Source organism: Aquarana catesbeiana, linkage group LG11, assembly GCF_042186555.1.
Source record: "Aquarana catesbeiana isolate 2022-GZ linkage group LG11, ASM4218655v1, whole genome shotgun sequence".
Taxonomy (NCBI): Eukaryota; Metazoa; Chordata; class Amphibia; order Anura; family Ranidae; genus Aquarana; species Aquarana catesbeiana.
The window spans coordinates 23,708,410-23,725,120 of NC_133334.1; the positions used below are offsets into that span (position 1 = coordinate 23,708,410).

The following is a 16,711-nucleotide window of genomic DNA, read 5'->3' on the forward strand; positions in this document are numbered from 1 at the left end:
ATAAACTTTATAACCTTAATTATTTCTTAGCGCTTCCTGGTGAGTAAATGCGTCCCAGACGGTTGTTGTGACCAGGAAAGGCTTCTTGTAAAATTGTTTACAAGCGAACTTTGCCACTGAAGTGTTGTAGCAGAGCTAGTAACTCTGAGGCCTATTCAGAAGGCTCAAATAAATCTTTTCATCAATGATTGCCATATTGTATGATCTTTGTATACAAGAAATGTCTTTATGGTGCTTGTAGTGTGTGAATAACTTCCTAATAACTGAGAAAAAACCTTGGGATGCATAACCACGAGTCCAATAATCCAGTCTTTATCAGGATTGTCATAGGTAGACCTTGATAAACTTCCTTTCACAAGATACAGTTCCTCCAGAGAGATGGAGGAAAACTCTGAATCGATACAAAAAAAAAAACACAGCAGGGGGACCACCTAAGTGTAGCATTAAAACATTTCCTGTATGATAAAAAAACAAATCGGCAACTCACATGAAGTATGTTTGTGGAGGCATGTAGAGCACAAGAAATCTGGAATTTCAGGGAACCCTGTAGCAGAGGCATCCAGTCCGGGGATTGTGCAGCACTGCTGCTGGCCAGGTAGGCATGGGAAGCTCAGAGCACTTCCTGGTCGGGGGGAGACTCCATAAGAACCCAATGGATGAGGTCAGATGCCAGGAGGCGTTCTGGGGATGTGGCGTCTCCTCCCAACCAGAAAGTGCTCTGGGATTCTTATGTCTACCTGCCGGGTTGGGAGGAGACACCATGTCCCCAGGACACCCCCTGGCATCTGACCTCATCCATTGGGTTCCTCTGGAGTCTCTTTCCTGACAGGAAGTGCTCTGAGCTTCCTATGCCTACCCAGCTGGGTCGGTAGGAGATTCCATGTCCCCAGAACACCCCCTGGCATCTGACATCATCCATTGGGTTCCTCTGGAGTCTCCTCCCGACCAGGAAGTGCTCTGAGCTCCCTATGCCTACCCAGGTGGGTTGGTAGGAGACGCCACACCACCAGGATGCCTCTCGGCATCTGGCCTCATCCATTGGGTTCCTCTGGAGTCATTTTCCTAACAGGGAGTTCTCTGAGTTTCCTATGCCTACCTAGCCAGGTCAGGAGGAGATTCCATGTCCCCAGGATGCCCCCTGGCATCTGACCTCATCCATTGGGCTCCTCTGGAGTCTTTCCTAACAGGAATTGTTCTGAGCTTCCTATGCCTATCCAGCCAGCGGCAGTGCGGCACAATCCCTGGCCTCTGCTACAGAGTTCCTGGATGTCCTGTTCATGCTCCTATGCTCTACATGGCTCCATAAATGTACTAAATGTAAGTTTCCAATTAGTTTTTTTATCTTACAATAAATGTTTTAATGCTGTACTTAGATGAGGCTCTCCGCTGTGTGTTTTTTTTTTTTTAATTTAATTTTAATTTTAATTATATTTTGCATACAAAAAAAAAATATCATTCAAGAGGAGGAAATCACTGATTTGTCTCTCTTGTTATTCACAGTTTTATTTATCCCAAACTCTGTTTATATTGCAAGATGTGTCCCCATTGGGGAGATTATAATTGGACCCTCACTATTTATAGCTGTAATGCAGCCAGGCTGGATTTATAGTAACGAATATGGGGCTCTTCAAAAAAAAAATTCTGCGCTGCTAAGTGCTACAACAAGGGTTAAAATACCCTGTGCACAAAGGACGATCAAACTAAGGTTGTCTGACAGCAGAATTCCGGCTCTCCAGCGCCCCTCCCGGGTTTAGGACCCGGCTACGCTGTCATTCAGGGCTACCCGGAAGACTCAACAAAGCAATACATTTTATTTCCAGGTAAAAATTTGAATGTGTCAGGGGCTGCTCCAAAAATTAGTCCACAAAAATTTTTGTAGTCGTGGGGCATCTCGGTACCCAGGGATTTAGACAAGGTAAATATTAATACTTTTAAAAGGACAGAAATAAAGGACATTGGATACAACAATATATAAAATGGTTATTGCATACTGTTTTTTGCATACTAGAACTAAGGATATTGCCGAAACGCGTCAGCTTTGTTTTATTGTCTGATGTACCAATAAACGACACTTCAAGGATTACAGTTTTGCCGGCTCTTCTTATTACTGTTGCATTGGAGTGTGTTGGGACACATTGAGCCTCGGCACCTGTGAGTGGACCTGGTGTATGGATTGAGTTGTCCCTGCAGAGCGCTATTACTTTTCTTCTTTTCCTTATTGCATACTGTTACAAGTGATACAAACAAATAACAGGTAAACCCCACAAGTATATGGGGGAGAAAAGATGTACATAATCCTCTACATGTTTCGCGACAAGGGTCGCTTCTTCAGGAGGAGTTGACCATAAACATCTATAAGGAAATAAAATCCTATAATTATATCATCACAGATAACAAAAATACAATTTACATACATACAAGTAATCAGATAATTTTTGAGTGTTATAATCAAGCATGGCTTACCAATGGGAACCCAAGAAAGGGTACCGGACGGCGAAGTTTTAGTAACCCTGAACGGGTGATCTCACCGCGGCGAACATGGGAAGCACTAAAATAACTGAAATTAAAAAAAATATATAAAAATATGTATAAAAAATATGCGGGGGGGGGGGGGATTTATCATTCCAAGTCCAAAGATGATGGTACCCGCCCCTATCTCTGCTTACCTTTTTAGATTGAGGCACTACCTTATATTCCAGGTGATACTTTGTTGCAGAGCTGCCGGTTTCTCATCTGTGAAGCTCATGGCCTCTTATACTCTGAGATTTTTCTTTCCCAAAGTCACAGAAAGGGACGTGTAATTGTGAGTGCTTGTGATAAGACTTTACTGCAGCTTAGCTTAATCCGCAGGTCTAACAAAGTAATGTACACATTTCAGACACGGCCGCTCTAGATGTTCCAGAACGCCTTATAAGAAGGGGAAAAAAAAAAAGATTTGGCGATGATGTGTTTCCTGCTCTATAATCTTTAGTATCTTGTGCATGACAGAGCGGTCATAAAGCGTGACGGAGCGCAAGAGTTCACATGCAGAGCGGTGCCGAAAAGCCGCATTTTATGGCGAGATTTTTTTTTACTAGCTATTAAATAAAATGTCGAGATCCGTCTCTTGTTTTGGATGGCGACCAAAGCCGCTGGGAGACAGATTGCTGCAGTTATTGCTCGGGCGGCTTAAAGCGGTTCCTGCATTGCACCTTCCATTACCGCTAATGGCAGCCATGTTGTGCGCAGCACGGATGCTGGTGATGCATTATTGTCCAGTCGTTGGAACAGGAACTGGGCTTTCTGGTCCTCTTTATAAACAAGTTCCTATATGACAAATTAACCACTTCAATACCGGGCACTTGCGCACCTTCCTGCCCAGGCCAATTTCCAGCTTTCAGCGCTGTCGCAATTTGAATGACAATTGCGCGGTCATGCTTTCTTTTGGTGGTATTTGATCACCTCTGCGATTTTTACTTTTTGCACAACAAATAAAAAAAGACCGAAAATTTAGAAAAAAAAAATTTTTTTCTTTGTTTCTGTTAATTTTTTTTGTAAATAAGTAAGTTTTCTTCTTCAATGACGGGAACTGATATGGCTGCACTGATGGGCACTGATAAGGTGGCACTGGTATGCGGCACTGACGGGCACTCATAGGCGGCACTGATGGGTAATTATGGGTGGCACAGATGGGCACTGGTGGGCATGGATGGGCACTGAGAAGTGGCACTGATGGGTGACACTGATGGGTGGCATTGCTTGGCATCACTTGTTTGATCTGGACCATAATGTGCCCCCCCCCCCCCCCCCTGTCAGGAGAGCTGCCGATCGACTCTCCTCACTCGCGTGAGGAAAAGCGGATCAACGGCTCTTCCTGTTTACATCGTGATCAGCCATGATTCGACACGGCTGATCACATGGTAAATGGCCTCCGTCATAGGCTCTTTACTGAGATCGGTGTAGCGAAGTGTCAGACGGGCGCGCGGTGTCTGTTATCCTGCAGGACATCATATGACGCCCAGTCAGGATAACTAAACCACCGCCTGGCCGTCATTCTGCTATAGACCGGGCGGGAAGTGGTTAAAGGGTAACTCCACTTTCGTGGGGAAAAAATAATATAGCGCATATAATTGCGAGACTAATCATATTGTGATTGAATGTTATTAAAAATTACCTTTCCTTTTCAATCTGCAGCCGCTGTAATTTTCTGAGAATGCAATACAATATGGCTACATGAAGTTGTTCTGTACACCGAGCGTGTACTGACCACTCCCCAGAAACCTCATTTCCTGCTTGTGTGATTGGCTCACCAAGTCTGCCTAAGATACAAGTCAGATTTCAGGCATCCCCTGCAACAAAAATGTCATTTTTGGTGAGATACTTTCAATAAGAACACGTCTAAAGGGATGCAGGCTCAGCAGATTTCCTCTTTAGAGCCCTGCAGCTGCACACCTGACAGTTAATTATGAAACCACTCCCATTAGACCCACTCAGAACAGAGGCACAGACAAACACATTTCTTCAGAATAACAAAAGAGGGGAATCTGCAATAAAGGTTGTTATAATCCTTGCATTGTACATAGATCACCCAGAGGGGAATGTTTTTTTTTTTCTCAACAAAAGTGGAGTTACACTTTAAAGGTTATCTGTGAAATGTGAGGAAGCCGGGGATGCAGATCATGTGTGGAGTGATGGGAACTTTGCTTCTGATCATTTCCTGATACTGAAGTATCCTTTTTTTTTTTTTACTGAATGTATTTAAATCAGAACCTCTGAGAATGCCGCCAGTGTGTTCCCTCTTTCTGGCTCCGCCCTCTTTTATACCCTTGCAGCCACCCACACATGGGACCCTTGTAGGGGGACTTTTGGAGCCTTTAGTAACTTTACAAATCTGCAGAAATAAATTTCTTACCTGTCACAATATACAGCAACGGTATAATTTCTCAAGAAAGCTCCTCCTTTTATTATTAAAGGGCTGTCCTTGCACCCTTGTCTGTTGTTTTGCCCAGGCTGAGATGATGTCATCAGTCTGCTGCAGGCAGGAGGAAAATAGTAAAGGGGATGGGGCACTTCTTCCAAAGAGCTGTGTCAGAGATTCATCATGGAAAAAGATCTATGGAAACTGGAATGGCACCAGAACAACACAGTGTTGAGCAGAAGCAACTCTGGTTCCTCAGGTCTCAGGAAGGAGCTACTGCACATGCTCCAGAACGCGTTACCCCCCCCCCCCCCCAGCTGACGTCCCTTCTGGTACATGGGTTCCATGCGGCGCACGTGCGTCCCGCAGTGATTTCCGAAGTGTGGCGGCCATCTTGCCCCTCACTGTCCCCTCCTTCTGCAGCTGGTGGTCGGCTTAGCATTGTGGAGCCTGTGACAGGAGCCAGGACAATACATTGACAAGCCTATTGCTGGATCTTGTAAGGGTTTTAAACCTTATGTGTAATAAACTATTGGCATACTGCACTTAGAAGCACCTTCTTGTTGCTTTCTATTGCAGGCAGGAGGAAGCATTTACCCAGTCCCCCCCCCCCCAGTGATCAGACTGCAACATTGTAACTTTGTAGTAGACAGGAGGGAGATTTTCCTGTCTCTTCCCCCCCCAGTGATCAGACTGCAACATTGTAACTTTGTAGTAGACAGGAGGGAGATTTTCCTGTCTCTTCCCCCCCAGTGATCAGAATGCAACATTGTAACTTTGTAGAAGACAGGAGGAAACATTTCCCTTCAGTCTTGAACAGGTGTTCAGTCCCCTGGACTGAAAGGAAATTGCTTCCTTTTGATTCTCTCTGAGCTTCTCAAAATGTGCATTGGAATCTGCATTAACCTCTTGTGACCGCATAACTTGGTTATACGGTGGCAGAGCGGCTCTCCTGCTCCAGATTACATACCTAGTACGTGATCCGGCACTTCCGGGTAGGAGGAGCGCACGCCGCGGCTGTGCTGTGATTTGACGCAGCACGTGCCGATCAGCGGGTGCCGGCCAATAGATGTCCGCCGGCACCCGCTGATTGTTAGGGAGAGACACCTAACTGGAGCTCTGCATATGTAAACAAGGCAGAGCTCTGTTCTGACAGGGGACGAGTGATTCTGTGCCCCTGCAATGCAGGGGGAAAAAAAAACGATCACTTCCCTTAGTAAAAGCACCTCACACAGTAAACACAAATACTGGCTCGGCACACTTTTTAACCCTTTGATCACCCAAGATGTTTAACCCCTTCCCAGCCAGTGTCATTAGCTCAGTGACAGTGCATATTTTTAGCACTGATCACTGTATTACTGTCACTGGTTCCCACAAGGTGGTAGTTAGTGTCAAACTGGCTTTTCTCATCCTCACACCCTCCTGCCTGTGTCCTGTCAGAAAGTTGCTACCCATCAGGAAATGCAACGGAAGTGACGTTCCGTTGCGGCCATCTTGGTACTCCCACACTTGTCTACAGTCAGAAGGCGGCAAGCGGACATCTTTTTCAACCCACCGAAGTCTTGCATTTCACACATTTTTACCAGTGAACTGAGCTTATATAGTCACATGCAGCATTTTGAAATCCATGACACTGTTATGATGTTGAATTTCTAAAAGCATCGGCAAGCGTGCGGATCTCACAGGTTTGCTAATCTGACAGAACACCACTGCTTTTAAGATTCAACATCAAAACAGCTTGACGGATTTCAAAATCCTGTATTTCACAATCTAAGCTGAGTTTACTGGTAAAAAATAAGTGCGAAATGCAAGACTTTGGTGGGTGTAAAAAGATGTACAAATAGGTGTTTTCCCCAGGCCTGCAAACACACCACTCAGCGCCTGGACACGATACTGTTCTGAATATAGACAAAATATATATATAAGAATAAAAAATATATAGTATATATATATACATATAAATAAAACCCAATCTGCAATAATGCAAACAAGGTATGATGCCCTAAGGCAGAAAAAGCAGCTGTTTAAAAAATCTCTAAATACAATATACTATGCAGTGTTGAAAATAATCTAAAAACAGACTAAATATCACACTAAACAGCGCTGATGTTGAGCAAACTAAAATACACATGTGGCCAACTACACATGCAAAAATGATCGTAAATGAGAAAAGTGATGTAGAGTTCAGAGTGCAGTTCATAAAAGCGTTCATCAGGTGATGATGGAAACAATTCCTCAACGTGCACCTTCCACCGATCACTCCAAATTCCACCCTGTGCGAACACACTCCCCGCAGGGGGTTAAACTCACCAGAGCTAGAAAGCAATGAAGCATCCAAAAGAACAACTATTCATGCCACCAGCTACTTGTTAACACCACTCCAGAGGGATCTCGGATGTTCAGGGCTCACAATAAGTCAAAAAACAAAGACTGTCGAAGTCAGGATATGACGAAACGCGTCAGAGCGTGGCTTACGCAACGTAGGAAGTGACGTGTGCGCTCCACCACAGCCAGCTACACAACCAGGAAGTGGATGACGGTTCCTGGCTAGCAGTACTGGCTCATTGCGGTGAAGTAAAACGCTCCATACTACCTGCTTGATTGATTGCAAGTTTATGATGAACATTGATGTACGTATATTTATTGAAGGGGGGTGTGTGTATGTGTTGTAAGGGATTTATAGTCAATAAACAGGATTACTACCTCTCTCTTTGTTTTTTGACTTATTGTGAGCCCTGAACATCCGAGATCCCTCTGGAGTGGTGTTAACAAGTAGCTGGTGGCATGAATAGTTGTTCTTTTGGATGCTTCATTGCTTTCTAGCTCTGGTGAGTTTAACCCCCTGCGGGGAGTGTGTTCGCACAGGGTGGAATTTGGAGTGATCGGTGGAAGGTGCACGTTGAGGAATTGTTTCCATCATCACCTGATGAACGCTTTTATGAACTGCACTCTGAACTCTACATCACTTTTCTCATTTACGATCATTTTTGCATGTGTAGTTGGCCACATGTGTATTTTAGTTTGCTCAACATCAGCGCTGTTGGGTGTAAAAAGATGTCCGCTTCGCGACTTCAGATTTCAGGCTTATTGCGGACGAGTGCGGGGTGTACCAAGATGGCCGCGACGGAGCGACGCTTCCCTTGCACTTCCTGATTGGGTAGCGACTTTCTGATAGCTCAGGCATGCAGGTGTTCTAAGGGCAAATGGTTTCCAGGAAGTACATGCTACGTGAATCATATGCCCTTGAACAAGATGGCTGCAGCTAGAAATGCTAGGGGGGGTGAAGTAATTTCTCAGCAAAATCATGGATGGATGGATGGATGAGTTTGCTTTGAATATTAAAAATGAATGCTAATGGTGTTTTTTGGTTTATGGTGCTCAAATTCAATGTAGTTCAGCTGTAAGTCCGAGCCCACCTCAATTCCTAGCTGGAGGACTTCCAGCATCATCTAGCCCTTTCCTTTTTGGCCTCCACCTTTCACTCATCTCAGTTATTTCAGTCGTGGAGGCTCAGTGGGCATTGCCTATTATTCAAACAAGTGGACATTGCCTAGAATGGTCTGCATGCAAAGGGAAGGCACGCTCCTCCACCCAGCCATCAAGGCATTTTGATATTTGCGTGACCCCTCCAAAGAAACAACCTGTCGCTTGCATCAGGGCTGGGGGGGGGGGGGGGGGCTCTTGAGAGGAGTACTGAGGGAGGGGGCTGAGAAGCTCTGTACTGCACCCTGCTGGCTCCTCCCACTTGCATTGCATAGAGAAGTACAGAGATCCGGTGATGACATCACTGAGTAACATAAAGTATGTAATAGAAACATAAAGGTTTTATTAAAAAAAAAAAAAAATATTGGCTTATTGATAAGGGGGAAAAAGAAAGGCATAACATAAGCAGATGAAGCTTCGGTTTTTAAAGCTATGCGATCGTCCGCTCGACATTTTATTATTACAGTGGAGAAGAAGCTGGTGCTGTCCTGCCTGCAGCAGGCGATAACATCACTTAAAAAAAGAATAACGCCGTCCCCGATAAGACCGGATTATCACTTCCCTCATTGCCCGGCAAGATGACACTCGTCAACTATCCTCCCGGGGAATAATTAGAACTCCCGCGCTGAGTTATATCCACTTCTGGCATCGAACTTTCCTTCGGGGACTTTTCACTGGCCATCGGAATACATAATTAGGCTCATTTATTTTCCAAAGCGATCCGAACAGCTTAGCAGAAGGAAAGTACATATGCACTGATCTTTCCTGCCATGTAAATGCCACACACCGTCCATCACCCAGCCTGCTAATGGCCAGACGGGATTTCTCATTTACACATCCGGCATAGACTGACTTTTATATTCAGCTTTGGAAAAATCCAGATGTGTGTTTTTTGTGATCGTATTTTGGTGCAATTTTCAGTGCAAAAGCTGTTACAGTTCCCTTATCATTCTGGAAAAGCATGCTTCTGATTATGTGACAGCATTTCAATGGGATTGAGGTCAGGACTATTTATCCTACTGCACACCTTCATCATTATTATTATTATTATACAGGATTTATATGGCGCCAACAGTTTATGCAACGCTTTACAATATAAAAAGGAGACAATACGGTTATAATACAATAAAATACAAGAGGATTAAGAGGGCCCTACTCAGAAGAGCTTACAATCTAATAATGGGAGGACACATCATTTTTGCTGTGCTGTCTAAAGCCAGCCCCATACCTATATTACTACTCGGTGTGAGGTCTGCCATTCCATAATGGGTCCATAGGTGCGGGACCCTGTTTGCCAGGCCTCGGTGCCCCCTGGTGTTTCCAGGTTGAGTGTAGCACCATTTGGATGCTCCTCTTTACGATCGGCTCTTCTGCCCAGGACAAACATACGTTGCCTCCAAGGTTGGGCGGAAAGGCAGAAAGTTCACAGACTCTGTTTTAACCAAACATGGAATGTTCTTTGATTCACCAATGTACAACTACAAACATTACTTCTTATACCCCTGATGAAGGAGCCACATAGTCTCTGAAACGCGTCGGGTGGAGGAAACCAGATTGCATCTTCATCTTGCTGTTTGAGTTGGTGTATTTTCAGTTGTTCATATCATGTATATTTCGTGTTTCCTAATTTTTTACTGATGATTCATAATAATTATCTGTTTCAAGCATTTTTTTTAATATTTGCATAACTCCTCCCACTGCTTGCATCAGGGCTGAGGGCTCTTGAGGAATACCTAGGCAGGGGCCTGTGATGTTTTCAGGATGCTATGTACAGCCCCCTGCCAGCCCCTCCCACCAGCCATGATCTGCCTGCATTATAAGGAAGCACAGAGACCCAGTACAACATGCCAATTACCTCTGCTACAAGGCAAACCTGTCAAATTTCTAACTATAAGCAAAGTACAGGACCATGAAAAAAAACAAAAAAATGAGGCATTGCTTAAAGCCGACCTTCAATCATTTTTTCATCTTTCCGTCTGTTAAATCTTCTGCCCTTGTTGTTGTTGTTTTAACTTTGGATAGTAAAAACATTTTTTTTCCTGCCAGTAAATACTTTATACAGCCCACTTCCTGTTTCTTGTCTGGTAAAATCCTAGGCTTATGACATCATGCGCAGCTCTCTCTCTCACTCTCCTGAGAGTTTGCCAGGAAGGTAGGCGGGATGAGTCATAAGAGGGCCAATGAGAGCTGCAGAGCTGGAGGTGTGCCTCTGTGTAAATCCAGGAAGTGAACAGGCAGCAGCTTCAGCTGCCCACAGTTAAAATGGTTGCAGCCAGACTCAGTGGAGGGAGATTTCTGCAGCATGTTTGGCAAGTACAGAATCACAGTATATATAAAATAATATACAAAGTGGTTGGAGGGAAGCTTCAGAATGGCAAAGGTGTTTTTATTACAAATTATATGAGCAGACTGCAAATCTTCTTTTAAAGTGGTAGTAAAGTCCCCACTGTTTACTTGTACCTACAAGCAGGGCCAGGACTAGGGGTGGGGTCACTGGCGCATGCGTACTCTCAATGGATGGCTTGCTGCGGCCGTGACATCATCACGGCTCGGTCAGTCAAACAGCTGAAAGCCCATGGAGACCGGGTGAAGATGGAAATCCTGTCAGCGGTGACAGAGCACCGCTGGAGGGCTTCGTTCTAAGTTAAGCATTTCATAATGTGCTAGTATGCAATGCATATTTATTTATTTATTTCAGGTACTTATATAGCGCCGTCAATTTACGCAGTGCTTTACATATACATTGTACATTCACATCAGTCCCTACCCTCAAGGAGCTTACAATCTAAGGTCCTTAACTCACATTCATACATACTAGGGACAATTTAGACAGGATCCAATTAACCTCCCAGCATGTCTTTGGAGTGTGGGAGGAAACCGAAGTACCCGGAGGAAACCCACACAGGCACAGGGAGAACATGCAAACTCCAGGCAGTTGGTGTTGGGATTCAAACCAGCGACCCTTCTTACTGCTAGGCCAAAGTGCTACCCACTACACCATGCATACTAGCACATTATGCAATTATCCTACAGGGGACCATTTTGCTGGAATTTTATTTTTATTTTTTTGCGCTTTACTACCTCTTAAAAGCTCGGTTCACAGTGCTGTGACCCCATTGCTGTGCGATTTCATTTTTATTTATTTTTTTCCCAGTATGACTTGCGTGGATGGGGTGGAGAGCGGGGATATTGGAGCACAGTGAGACAGAGGTAACTGTCCTGAAGCTGCGGCCCTTCTGGCTGCTAGGCACTGATCTGGAGCTTGCATGCGCTGAGGGGGGGTGCCCTCTCCTACTGCTGCGCCCTGGGCGTCTACTCCTCCTGCCCACCCCTTGTCCTGGGCGTCTGCTCCTCCTGCCCACCCCTTGTCCTGGGCGTCTGCTCCTCCTGCCCACCCCTTGTCCTGGGCGTCTGCTCCTCCTGCCCATCCCTTGTCCTGGGCGTCTGCTCCTCCTGCCCTTCCCTTGTCCTGGGCGTCTGCTCCTCCTGCCCATCCCTTGTCTTGGACGTCTGCTCCTCCTGCCCACCCCTTGTCCTGGACGTCTGCTCCTCCTGCCCACCCCTTGTCCTGGGCGTCTGCTCCTCCTGCCCTTCCCTTGTCCTGGGCGTCTGCTCCTCCTGCCCATTCCTTGTCTTGGACGTCTGCTCCTTCTGCCCACCCCTTGTCCTGGACGTCTGCTCCTCCTGCCCACCCCTTGTCCTGGGCGTCTGCTCCTCCTGCCCACCCCTTGTCCTGGGCGTCTGCTCCTCCTGCCCACCCCTTGTCCTGGGCGTCTGCTCCTCCTGCCCATCCCTTGTCCTGGGCGTCTGCTCCTCCTGCCCATCCCTTATCCTGGGCGTCTGCTCCTCCTGCCCATCCCTTGTCCTGGGCGTCTGCTCCTCCTGCCCATCCCTTGTCCTGGGCGTCTGCTCCTCCTGCCCACCCCTTGTTCTGGGTGTCTGCTCCTCCTGCCCACCCCTTGTCCTGGGTGTCTGCTCCTCCTGCCCATCCCTTGTCTTGGACGTCTGCTCCTCCTGCCCATCCCTTGTCTTGGACGTCTACTCCTCCTGCCCATCCCTTGTCCTGGGCGTCTGCTCCTCCTGCCCACCCCTTGTCCTGGGCGTCTGCTCCACCCTGCCCACCCCTTGTCCTGGGCGTCTGCTCCACCCTGCCCACCCCTTGTCCTGGGCGTCTGCTCCACCCTGCCCACCCCTTGTCCTGGGCGTCTGCTCCACCCTGCCCACCCCTTGTCCTGGGCGTCTGCTCCACCCTGCCCACCCCTTGTCCTGGGCGTCTGCTCCACCCTGCCCACCCCTTGTCCTGGGCGTCTGCTCCACCCTGCCCACCCCTTGTCCTGGGCGTCTGCTCCACCCTGCCCACCCCTTGTCCTGGGCGTCTGCTCCACCCTGCCCACCCCTTGTCCTGGGCGTCTGCTCCACCCTGCCCACCCCTTGTCCTGGGCGTCTGCTCCGCCCTGCCCACCCCTTGTCCTGGGCGTCTGCTCCTCCTGCCCACCCCTTGTCCTGGGCGTCTGCTCCTCCTGCCCACCCCTTGTCCTGGGCGTCTGCTCCTCCTGCCCACCCCTTGTCCTGGCCGGCTCTAACTACAATATATTACATTTTTTGTTCTCAGGTATACGTTTACTTTAAATGAATGTTGAGATAACAGGTCTTCTTTCACCATACAGGAAATGTTCCTGATAATGAGTGCTAACGTTGCTATTCATTCCTATGGGGCCTCCTTAATGCATGTAATAGCAGAAAAAAATGGGAAGGTTTTTTTTTTTTGCAGCACAATAATCTGAACAGCCTAGAAAGACATTAGTTCATTCCGGTCCCAGAATGTTTCTACAGTAAGAAAAACCTGGACATGGATATGATCAGAACCTAAACTCTGGTCAAATCAAATGCTTCCGATAAGAATGGCCCCCCCCGGGGATTGCATATCGTGTCCTTGCAGAATGTGGAACAAGATCCCTTTTGTAAATTAGCATTCGAGTTCCTACGGCCTTCTCCTTGAGAAGTTTGCAGGATGACATTAATCCTTCATTCGCCATTCAGAAAATCAGAATACTGGAGGCCATGATGGTTTGGCAAGCGGAGTTATGAGCTTTGTAAGGTGAATGCCAGGATGTAAATGAAAGCCAGTAATTGGGATAGCTATGAACTTGGGGTCAGTTTAAAGAGAAAGTATATTATGTCTGATCTATAGATACTTTCAAAGCCTATAAAGAGGACACGAGCACCATGGATCTAATGCAAGTTTGGTAAGCCTTTAATTGCAAAAAACAAGCAATAAATCCAACGCGTTTCAGGGACTCAAAACGTCCTCGTCATCAGGACTTGGTAAATGGAGAGAATGCTGCGCAACAAAATGTAAAATAAAAATATACTGTATTTGTTGGCGTATAACACGCACTCTTTCAACATGTGTTTTCACCACCGTGTTATACGCCAATACTTCTTCAATTTTAGCTGCCTCGGAGGGAACAGGGAGGGGGGGGGCGGACGAGCGCCGTCAGATTACATACAGTGAGAATCTCCTGTTTACTTTGAGGCCTCTGTAATAGGAAGTCCGTCCTGGGCCGCCATTGGACCACTGTTCTGTCTATCATAGGAGATTCTCACTGTATGTAATCTGTCGGCACTTGTCCCGCCCCCCACCCTGTCCCCTCTAGGCTGCAGATGAGCATCAATCAGGTTGCATTGAAGGCAATGTTGAGGCTGCTGCATTGATGGCAGTGGTGAGGCTGCTGCATTGATGGCAATGTTGAGGCTGCTGCATTGAAGGCAGTGGTGAGGCTGCTGCGTTTGATGGCAATGGTGAGGCTGCTGCGTTTGATGGCAATGGTGAGGCTGCTGAATTGATGACAATGGTGAGGCTGCTGAATTGATGGCAATGGTGAGGCTGCTGAATTGATGACAATGGTGAGGCTGCTGCATTGATGGCAATGGTGAGGCTGCTGCCTTGATGGCAATGGTGAGGCTGCTGAATTGATGACAATGGTGAGGCTGCTGCATTGATGGCAATGGTGAGGCTGCTGAATTGATGGCAATGGTGAGGCTGCTGCATTGATGGCAATGGTGAGGCTGCAGATGGGCACTGACCCTTATTTTGCTTCAAAGTTCCTTATTTAAAATTTAAGGTTTTTTTTCCTGAAACTTCCCCCTTAAAATGAATGTGCGTGTTATACACCGATAAATACGGTAATTATTCCTCTGATTTGCATCAGACAGCCCAGTCAATGACTGCCTGATTGGCAACCCAAATCAGTGCATTTAGTAATCTTTTATTTTACATTTTGTTTCCAGTATTCTCCATTTATTGCCAGCAGCAGAGAGCTGATGAAGAGGGAGGTTTGGGCCCCCCCAAAAACGCATTGGATTTTTCCATGTTATATGCAATAAAGACTAAATGGACTTGCATTAGATCTGTGGCACTCTCATCCTTTTTTATGAGACCCTGAAATGCATTGGAACTTTCTATGTACAATAAAGACTTACTGGACTTGCATTAGATCTGTGGCACTTTCATCCTATTTTATTGCTTTGAAACTCCTCCAGGGAACTGAATCCCCAATGAAGATAATGGACTTTAAACCTGATCTTACCCACCATTGGGTAGGTCAAACGTATGTTTTATGTCTGGAATTAAAAAATAAAAATGTTTTAAAATCTTTGGCACTTTTTTTTTTTTTATACGGGGCCCCGAAATATGTTGCATTTTCTTATGTGCAATAAAGACTTACTGGACTCGCTTTGGATCCGTGGCACTCTCATCCTTTTTACATTAGCCCCCAAAATGCATTGGACTTTCTTGTTTTTTGCAATAAAGACTTACTGGACTTGCATTAGATCTGTGGCACACATTTTTTTTTTTTTCATATGAGCTCCCAAAATGCGCTGGTTCTTATGTGCACTAGAGCCCCTGAAATGCATTGGTTTTTTTTTCTGACTTCTTTTATGCAATGCATAACGACAAATATAATGCTTACTGGACTTGCCTAAGATCTGTGGCACTTTCATCCTATTTATATGCATTGAAACTACTCTAGGTAACCTCAAGGTTACTCCAGTTAAGAATATGGATTTTAAACCCTATATTCTGTACCATTGGGTACCTCTGTATTAAAAAAAAAAAAAAAATCTGCAACACTCCTCTTTCTTTTTTTTTTGTATGTGCCCTCGAAATACACTATATTACCAAAAGTATTGGGACGCCTGCCTTTACACGCACATGAACGTTTAATGGCATTCCAGTCTTAGTCCGTAGGGTTCAATATTGAGTTGGCCCACCCTTTGCAGCTATAACAGCTTCAACTCTTCTGGGAAGGCTGTCCACAAGGTTTAGGAGTGTGTCTATGGGAATGTTTGACCATTCTTCCAGAAGCGCATTTGTGAGGTCAGGCGCTGATGTTGGACGAGAAGGCCTAGCCCGCAGTCTCCACTCTAATTCATCCCAAAGGAGTTCGATTGGGTTGTGCAGGCCAGTCAAGTTCCTCCACCCCAAACTCGCTCATCCAGGTCTTTATGGACCTAGCTTTGTGCACTGGTCCAAATCATTTGGTGGAGGGGGGATTATGGTGTGGGGGTTGTTTTTCAGGGGTTGGTCTTGGCCCCTTAGTTCCAGTGAAGAGAACTCTTAAGGCGTCATCATACCAAGACGTTTTGGACAATTTCATGCTCCCAACTTTGTGGGAACAGTTTGGGGATGGCCCCTTCCTGTTCCAACATGACTTCACACCAGTGTACAAAGCAAGGTCCATAAAGACATGGATGAGCGAGTTTGGGGTGGAGGAACTTCACTGGCCTGCACAGAGTCCTGACCTCAACCTTTGGGATGAATAAGAGCGGAGACTGCGAGCCAGGCCTTCTCCTCCAACATCAGTGCCTGACCTCACAAATGCTCTTCTGGAAGAATGGTCAAACATTCCCATAGACACACTCCTAAACCTTGTGGACGGCCTTCCCAGAAGATTCGAAGCTATTGTAGCTGCAAAGGGCGGAGCCAACTCAATATTGAACCCTACGGACTAAGACTGGGATGTCATTAAAGTTCATGTGTGTGTAAAGGCAGGTGTCCCAATACTTTTGATAAATTGTGTGTGTGTGTGTGTGTGTGTGTAATATATATATATAGATAGATAGATAGATCTATATATAGATAGATAGATATAGATATCTATATATATATATATATATATATATATATAGATATAATGTCTCTCTCTCTCTCTCTCTCTCTCTCTCTCTCTCTCTCTCTCTCTCTCTCTCTCTCTCTCTCTCTCTCTCTCTCTCTCTCTCTCTCTCTCTCTCTCTCTCTCTCTCTCTCTCTATATATATATATATATA

The 16,711-nt window shown here is 45.9% G+C and overlaps 1 protein-coding gene and 1 long non-coding RNA gene across 2 annotated transcripts in view; one reads left to right on the forward strand and one right to left on the reverse strand.

The window, feature by feature from the left end:
* The window catches only part of GALNT18 (polypeptide N-acetylgalactosaminyltransferase 18), a 505,691-nt gene that overhangs the window by 92,547 nt on the left and 396,433 nt on the right, over nt 1-16,711 (forward strand). The gene's annotated exons all lie outside the window — the stretch shown is intronic.
* Nucleotides 1,390-2,783, reverse strand: LOC141112940 (uncharacterized). The gene is made up of 3 exons (XR_012236662.1): nt 2,667-2,783; nt 2,464-2,557; nt 1,390-2,352 (listed from the first exon to the last, which is right to left on the reverse strand). It is a non-coding gene; the product is annotated as an uncharacterized lncRNA (long non-coding RNA).